Here is an 8,833-nt window from a genome sequence, read left to right on the forward strand (position 1 = left end):
ATTATAATTAGGAATTTCATGGGTTAAGTAATAGATTGTTCTTCTTTTCATTTGATTTTGCTTTGATTGTGTGATTACTCTGAATTTACTATTTATATGTGATGAACATGATGAGATTGAGAAATGAATCATGTTAGGCTTCTTGGGTAATCACCATTGTAGTATTGGATGCTAGAGATAGATTCAAGAACCAATGAAATCAATCTAGGATTCTTGTGCTTAATGAGCTTAGATTTATTAACCTTCAATTTATTGGGTGTGGAAGGTTAATAAGGAAGAATAGGAAAACATAGCCTGAGAAGGTATGTTTGACACTTTAGAGAGTTCGATTTACAATCAATGCATGTGAATATGAATTTAGTTTAATTCTTTAGAAAGAACCCATAGAGTCCGAATGAAATCGAAACCCTACCCGTTTGTTTGAATTGATTTTGTCCATATTTTAAATCTTGCTTTCATAGTTTACTTTTAGTTTAGTAAATTTTGTTTTAGTTATAGTTTAAATTGCTCCCTTTAATCCAAAAGAATTCGATTGCTTCAATTGAAAATGGTAGAAAACTTAGTGCTTAGCAACAATCCTCGTGAGAATGATACTCACTCATCACTCTATTACTTGTGCGACTAGTATACTTGCTATATTTGCATATTGTAGGAATCACACATCAAGTTTTTGGCACCGTTGCCGGGGATTGAGTTTTAAGTTAACATTGAGTTTTTCTACAGTTAGCTAGATTGGAGTTTTAATTTTTGATTTCATCATTGTCTGTTTTACTCTTGTTTTTAATTTTCAGTTGGTTTGTGATCTCACTTTCTTTAGTTTTATTTTGTGCAGTTTATGCGAAGAGCGAGACGTCAGCCAGTGGTTCCTGTTGATCTTGAGATTGAGAGAACCGCCAGACAACTTAACAGAGAGAGAAGAGAAATAGAGGATATAATGGTTGAATCAGAAGAAATAGCTGTTGAAATGGCAGAACCAGAAAATAGGACACTAAGGGAATTCTCAGTTCCCACAGTTAATGGCAGTGGTTCGAGCATTACGAGACCAGCGGTCCAAGCCAACACATTTGAAATAAAGTCGGCTATCATCCAGATGATCCAGCAGTCGGTAAGGTTTAATGGTGATTTGAAGGAAGATCCGAATCAGCATATTGCGAACTTATTGGAAATTTGTGACACCTTCAAGTCGAACGGAGTGTCAGATGACGCCATTAGGTTGAGGTTATTCCCATTCTCATTGGGGGATAAAGCTAAGCGGTGGTTAATGGCATTACCATCGGGAACTATCACAACATGGAATGATCTAGCACAGAAGTTCCTGACCAAGTTCTTTCCTCTAGCAAAATCAGCAAAACTGAGAAATGATATCAAATCATTTCTACAAGATGAATCCGAGTCATTGTATGAGGCTTGGGAGAGGTACAAGGAATTGATGAGGAAATGTCCACAACATGGGTTGCCAGTTTGGCTTCAAGTCCAAACATTCTACAATGGACTAATGGGTAACGTGCAAACCATGGTGGATGCAGCATCAGGAGGAGCCTTGTAGAATAAGACACCAGAGGAGGCTTATGAGTTGCTTAAGGTTTTGGCAAGCAACAACTATCAAAGACCAAATGAGAGAGTGATATCAAGAAAATCTACGGGTCTTCATGAAGTTGATGCCTTCATAGCCATCTAAGCCCAACTCATGACACTTCAAAAACAGTTGGGAAGTATGCAGGTAAATTCTATTCAAGCAACTCAACTAACTTGTGATTTTTGTGCAGGGAACCATGTGAGCAGCGAGTGTTAAGTGGGGAACACATTTGCTTCGTCATCTTCATCATCGGAGCAAGTGAACTACTTGGCAGGAAATCAGAGGCAACCAAACAACAAAAAATCCAACACATACAATACAAGGTGGAGAAATCATCCAAATATAGCTTAGGGCAATAAGAACCAGCAAAATAATCAATGGAACCAAAGGACATTGCTAAATAACCAACCAAGGGTGAATAATCAACTGGGAGATCCAAGAGTGACAAAGTTGGAGGACATGTTTGGGAACGATACTCACTCATCACTCTATTACTTGTGCGACTAGTATACTTACTATATTTGCATGTTGTAGGAATCACGCATCAAAAATCTCCCACTAGCTTTAAAGCTCTACAATTGCAGCAAGCACCCAAGAACCCTTTACAGCTCGGTTGCTGCTTTTACTTCACAAACAACAAGTTCAAGCACTGCTTGAACTTAGCAGTCGTGACCACCTTTATGCCAACATTAGTTAGGTTATATTTAGTGGCCATCTTCTTTAAGTTGATCACCCCTTAGTAATCAATTCTTTGACAAAATGAAATCGCACATCCATGTGTTTAGTCCTCTCATGGTAGACAGGATTCTTGCTAAGGTGAATAGCACTTTGGCTGTCTGAATATATAGTCACCACCCTATCAAGTAACTCTACTTCTGGTAAGATTCCTTGAAGCCAAAGAGCTTCCTTGAATGCATCAGCTACAGAAACGTACTCTTCCTTAGTTGAGGAGAGTGCCACAATCAGTTAAAGTTGGGATTTCTAGCTTATATAATTCCCACCCAACGTGAAAAAGTAGGAAGTGGTTGGCTTCCTAGTGTCCCTGTCACCTGCAAAATCAGAGTCTACAAATCCCAAAGATCAAGTGAATTTCCTCATTTACAATACTCCAAACCAACATGTGAAGTGCTATTGATATATCTTAATACCCATTTTAAAGCATACCAGTGTTCCATGCCAGGATTTGACATAAATCTACTAAGGAGTGAAATGGCAAAGGACAGGTCAGGTTTGATACTAATCATTGTGTACATAATAAACCCAATAGTATTGGCATAGGGTACATGTTCCATTTTAATTACTTCAGCATCAGATTTAGGGGCCTAGGATTTACTTAACACAAAATGACCAGCTAAGGGCATAGAAACTAACTTAGAACCAAACATACCAAATTTTAGAACCAATTTTTGTAAGTAAGAGGACTGATGAATTTTTCAGCTCATAGTTGTTTCTATTTCTCTCTATTGTCATCCCTATGATTCTTTTACCACATCCTAAGTCCTTCATATCAAACTCAGAATTAAGTCTTGCTCTTAGTTCATTAATCCTAGATTAGATTTGCTAATTAACAATATATCATCCACATATAAGAGCAGATATATAGGCGTGTCATTATCCAAGGCATAATAAAAACAACTATCATATTTACTCCTACTAAACCCAACATTTACAATAAAAGCATCAAATCTTTTATACCACTGCCTAGGGGCCTGTTTAAGTCCATATAAGGACTTATGCAACAAACAAACATGATTGGGAAGATTATGATTTATAAACCCAACCGGTTGTCTCATGAAAAATTTATCCTCTAAGTTACCATGCAAACAGGCAGACTTAACATCAAGTTGCTCTAATTCTAAATTCTGATGAGCTACCACAGATAACATAAGCGTAATAGTTTTATATTTAACTACAGGGGAAAATATTTCATTAAAATCTATACCTTCCCTTTGGGTGTAGCCTTTGGCTACGCCTTATACCTAGGAGGGTCAGAGAGATTTATACCTTCTTTTACCTTGTAAAGCCATCTACATCAACCAGTTTCTGATCTTTAGGATTTGGAACTAAGGACCACATCACATTTAGCTTCAAGGAGTGCATCTCTTCTTCCATGGCAGCTCGCCACTTATCTCTGTCCTTTGACTTGGTTACCTCTTCATATTATCTGGTTATGTTCTCTGGACTTTAGAACCAACCACCAGTGCAATATATATCATATCAGCATAAAAGTATCTGGCTAGAGGTCTGATTTCTCTTCTGGTCCTATCTCTAGTCAATTGATACTGAGCCAGTGAACCATCTTGAGGTTCTAAAGGGTTTTCTACTAGTTCATCTTCATAATCAGGTTCCAAGGCTGCTGTACTAGTCTCTGCATCAGAGTCTTCTACTTAAGATTGAGCTACTAAAGGCTCCACCTCAATTTGTGTACCGTTTGGTTGATCTTCACTCATAGGAGCATTGTTTGAGGTGTCTGCATCATGGTTAGTTGACTTGCAAGGAAACAAATTTTCGTTAAAGATAACATATCCACTAATGATAATTTTTATTCCTGGTGCATTTCTATCCCATAACCTAGACCCCTTTGTCCTTTCTTTATATCCTGGGAACACACATTTGATAGATCTTGGTTCTAATTTCCTTTCATTTGTGTGTGCATAGGCAGCACACCCAAAAGTGTTAAGGTGACTTAGGTTCAGCTTTCTATTAGACCATTTCTCTTCAGGGCAAACAAAGGCTATGGCACTAGAGAGACTTCTATTGATTAGGTATGCAGCAGTGTTCAAGGCTTCCCCCCAAAATGTTTTTGGTAGCCTTGATATGAATAGTAGACGTCTAACCTTCTCTAGTAAGTTCTTGTTCATCCTCTCAGCAACCCCATTCTACTGAGGGATTTTCCTAACAGTTTTATGCTTAAGAATCCCATGATTGCTACAGAATGGATCAAACTCTGAATTGCAGAATTCTAACCCATTGTCAGTCCTAAAGGCCTTTACCTTTTTATCTATTTGGTTCTCTACAAGTAACTTCCAGCTCTTAAACTTATCCAAGGCCTCATCCTTTATCTTGAGGGTGTATACCCACACTTTTTTACTAAAATCATCTACTATGGAAAGGAAGTAGCTACTTCCCCCATGTGATTTCACCTTTTCAGGACCCCACAAGTCAGCATGAAGGTATTCTAAACAGTTTGTAGCAAGGTGAGTTCCCGTTTGGAAACTTACCCTGTGTTGCTTACCCATAATGCATGTTTCACAGAAATTAAGAGTGTCAATAGAATCGTTACCAAACAAACCTTGCTTGCTTAGGATATCTAATCCTTTCTGGCTCATGTGGCCCAACCTGAGATGCCACTTTTATGTAACAATAAAGTTAGTAGAAAATAGTGTAGAATTAAAGTAATCTAGGCAGTAGTTCCCACACATGATATATAGACCATTACTCTTTACTCCCTTTAGAACAATGTTATTATTTTTATACACATTAATACAGCACTTTTCAGCCTTGTAACAGCACCCAGACTCATCTAGAGTTCCTAGTGAAATCAGGTTCCTCTTCAATTCAGGAATATACCTAACCCTAGTCAATTTGACCAATTTCCCATTTTTAAGCCTTAAAGTGATACTCCCAATCCCCTGGACCTCACAAGCAATATTGTTTCCCATGTACACAGTCTCAACCTGATTAGTCTCAAAATCCTGGAACCACTCTTTGTTAGGGCTCATATGGAATGAACAACCAGAATCTTGAACCCACTTCTACACACTATCAGACTTAGACACAGCTAGAACTTCAGATTCCTCAATATTGTTTTTAGTGGTGGCCAAATTACTCTCTGTATTATTCTGTTTCTGTTTTTTTAAGTGCCTTATCTTGTTGTAATGGAAACACTTCCTACTTTCCCTTTTTGGTTTGTGTGTGCTTTTTCCTTTTTTTTTTACTTCTAAAACCAGTGTTATAGTGAGTGCTATTACCCATCTGACTCGATTCTGCCTTTGCTTTTACAAACGAGTTATTTCCATTCCTTTTTTGAACCCTAAGTTCTAGTTCTCTAGCTTTTAGACCGGAGACAATTAAATCAATGCTAGGGACTGTACTAGTGTATTGCAATGCTTTTTTTACAACCTGATATTCTTCTATAAGTGAGTTCAACATAATCATTGCTAAACTAGATTCACTGAGTTCTTGATCGATACCCTTCAAAATTAGGGTCATTTTCAAGAACTCGTCCAGATTTCCATCCACATTCCTAAAACTATCCATTCTATATGAAAATAACTCACCTTTCAAATATGCTAAATTAGGTGCAGACTGTAAAGCATAAAAGGATTCGAGTTTACCCTAGAGAGCAATTAGTGTCTCAATACCATAAATCTTTCTCAAAACGTTGTCGGAGAGATTCATTATGATGAGGTTGTAAGCTTCCTCATCAATCTCTACCTTCTTCTTCAATTTCTCCTCAGACCATGTGGTCACGTCTTTTTCCAGTGTGAGTGCCACCTTATTGTGGGATAGCAACGCCTTCATCTTTTTTTTTCCAACTGTTAAAGTTGATCTTCCCATCGTATTGGGCAATCTCGACTCGAGTAGTACTCATGGTGATTTAAAGTGTTTGAGTTCTTGATTAACCAAAGAAACCAAGAAGACTTAAAAGAAATCAAGATTGATTTCTATATCTAAGAAATTGATAACGCTAATTTGAGGATTTGCTGTCCCTAGACTACCTCGAGGCTAATTAATAAGAAACCCCCAAAAAATTGACAACCCCGGATTTGAAGAATAAAAACCCTAAGATTGACAAACCCCCAAACACGGGCTTTGATACCACTATTATGTTAAACCTGATATTATCAACTTTCTAAACCAACAAAATAAACCACACAACCACAGATCAAGAATCAAGAACGAAAAAAGGGCACGAACAACACACACCAAATTTTACCGTGGTTCACCTATCCAACGTTGGATAGACTACATCCACATTGAGCTCCAGAAAACTTGGGGCTCACTACACTAAAGATCAAGAGATTCAAGATGTACAACTTCTCCAAATTACACAATAATCACACACTCTGCTAACTCCCTCAAATCCTAATTGTAATCCATTTCTTATGAGAAATATAACCTGTTTCTTAACCATTGAAGGACAACAAAACCCCCCAACACACGAATACACAAATTGCAAAAGATTACAAGAATTTTAGCTGATTTGTATAACCCTAGCAGAAGCTCTATTGCGAAGAATCGAAGAAGAACTAAAATCAGCCCAATTTTTGTTGCTTAAATAGGTTGACTTGTTTGGTTGATAAAGACCATCAGATTGGGAAGCAATGGCCAGAATTGACTCTTGAATTGGCTTGAAATGGTAGTGTTTGGATTAGTATCCAACAGCACCATTTAAGCTTCGCTTCAACAAATCAATACAGAGGTTTAACCAAAAATATATAAATCTTATATGATTAATTAAGCATGTGAATGCATCTACCAGCCGATCATAAATTAATTTAACAAGCAAGCTTTAACCATGTTATCTTTATGTGTGGCCAAACTTGCCTTTAGTTGGCAGTATACTAAATTTGGGATTGAATAATCTAATAAGATATCTTTGAGCAACTAATTATAGGTTAAAATTTATCCTTAAATTATTGCAAAAAAAGAAAAGGAAAGAACAAATCAATTTATTTTTTCCAAGAAACTCGACGTAATGAGGGAGTTTTTTATTGAAAAGAGGAAAAAACACTTAGACATGAGGGACAAAATGAACCTAACCCCTTAAAAAAAAAAAAATTCTAATACAAAGAAATCAACACAGATAAATCAAATGAGATACATGCACAGTCTTAAGAGTACAAACTAAGAAAGCAAATAAAATTAATTAAACCTATAATGAGTAAGGTTCCAAGTTAGATGCTGAATAGTTCTTCTAATTTCGGAGGGAGCTTAGTTCCACCAATAGAATGATTGGCATGGAAGGCCCATGTTAGCTATTGTATTGGCTACCTCATTTCCTTCTTTGTTAATGTGGGAGTGATGAAACATGATCTTACTAATACAGTGCAAACAATTCAACCATATGTTAGGCAAATGCCAAAAAGGAAGAAATGAAGCCAAAGTGAGACACACAAGGGCAGCTATGTAGAATCACTTTCTAACTATAGCAACCTCCAACCCTTTGAACAAGCTATCTCTACTACAGTAATAATGGCAAAAAGTTCTGCATAAAAGGATATTTGATCTCTAAGTGGTTGTGCAAAACATCCCAAAATTTTCACTTTATTATTGTAGAAAATTCTTACACATGCAGCTGGAGTAGGGTTCCCTTAGAGAGCACATACGGGTTCTCTTTAATCCAAGTACTAACAAATCAATTTTTCTTTTTAAACTATACTCTATCCTTATTTAGATCAATATTTTAAATATAAAATCAAATTGAAATTAATAAGGAGGAAGAAATTATTTCAAGGAGCTATGGACAATTTGAAAACCAAGAGTAAAATTTAACTTAAGTTCCGACAAAATTCATTTTGCTAGGTTGAATAAGTTTATTTGATTGAAAATCACCTAATCTATATATATTTTGCAATTATACCGAAAATGATTAATAAGATCCTGAAATTGCTAATTTAATGTTTAACAATGTACAAAATTTGTTAAGCAGTGAGAAAATTAACAAATAATGAGCAATTATAAACAAAATTTAGCCATATATCAATGAATTTATCAAAGAAATCAACGACAACATAGGTTTCACTCCTTCATCATCTGTTGTTTGCCAACATACAAAATTTGTTCAAGCAGTTAGTTTCATGGCTAACAATTAAGTGGCAACATATGCTTCCATAAATTGCCCACAATTCATGGAAAGAAAAGAGAGATTCTTTACTTGTTCCACACATCTCTTCCTCTCTTTCTTTATATTAATTACAACAACTTTGTTTTTGTTTTCACTCCAATAAATTAAGTTCAAATTTTCATCTGAATGCTATATATCTTGATATATCTTCCTTTCCAAAATAAAAAATAAAATGTAAATTTCAAAATTAATAATATTAAATAAATATTTTTTCATTACTTCAATTTCTTGTATCACTAACTTTAGTACGTAGTTAATTGATTTTTCAGCCGTCCTCCATTAAAGAATTATACATTCACACCAGGATGAAATGACGAGGAAAGACAGGTAAGCTCATAAGCGAAGCAACAAACCTTTATTTAAACATGCTAACGCAGAGAAGGAAGCACTGCATTCACTTGAAACAA

The 8,833-nt window shown here is 36.0% G+C and overlaps 1 non-coding gene across 1 annotated transcript; it reads right to left on the reverse strand.

The window, feature by feature from the left end:
- Nucleotides 1-1,348: 1,348 nt before the first annotated feature.
- On the reverse strand, nt 1,349-1,455 carry LOC116121038. The gene has a single exon (XR_004126642.1). It is a non-coding gene; the product is annotated as a small nucleolar RNA R71 (small nucleolar RNA).
- Nucleotides 1,456-8,833: the final 7,378 nt, after the last annotated feature.

The sequence above is a fragment of the Pistacia vera genome, unplaced genomic scaffold (genome assembly GCF_008641045.1).
Source record: "Pistacia vera cultivar Batoury unplaced genomic scaffold, PisVer_v2 Contig956, whole genome shotgun sequence".
Taxonomy (NCBI): domain Eukaryota; kingdom Viridiplantae; phylum Streptophyta; class Magnoliopsida; order Sapindales; family Anacardiaceae; genus Pistacia; species Pistacia vera.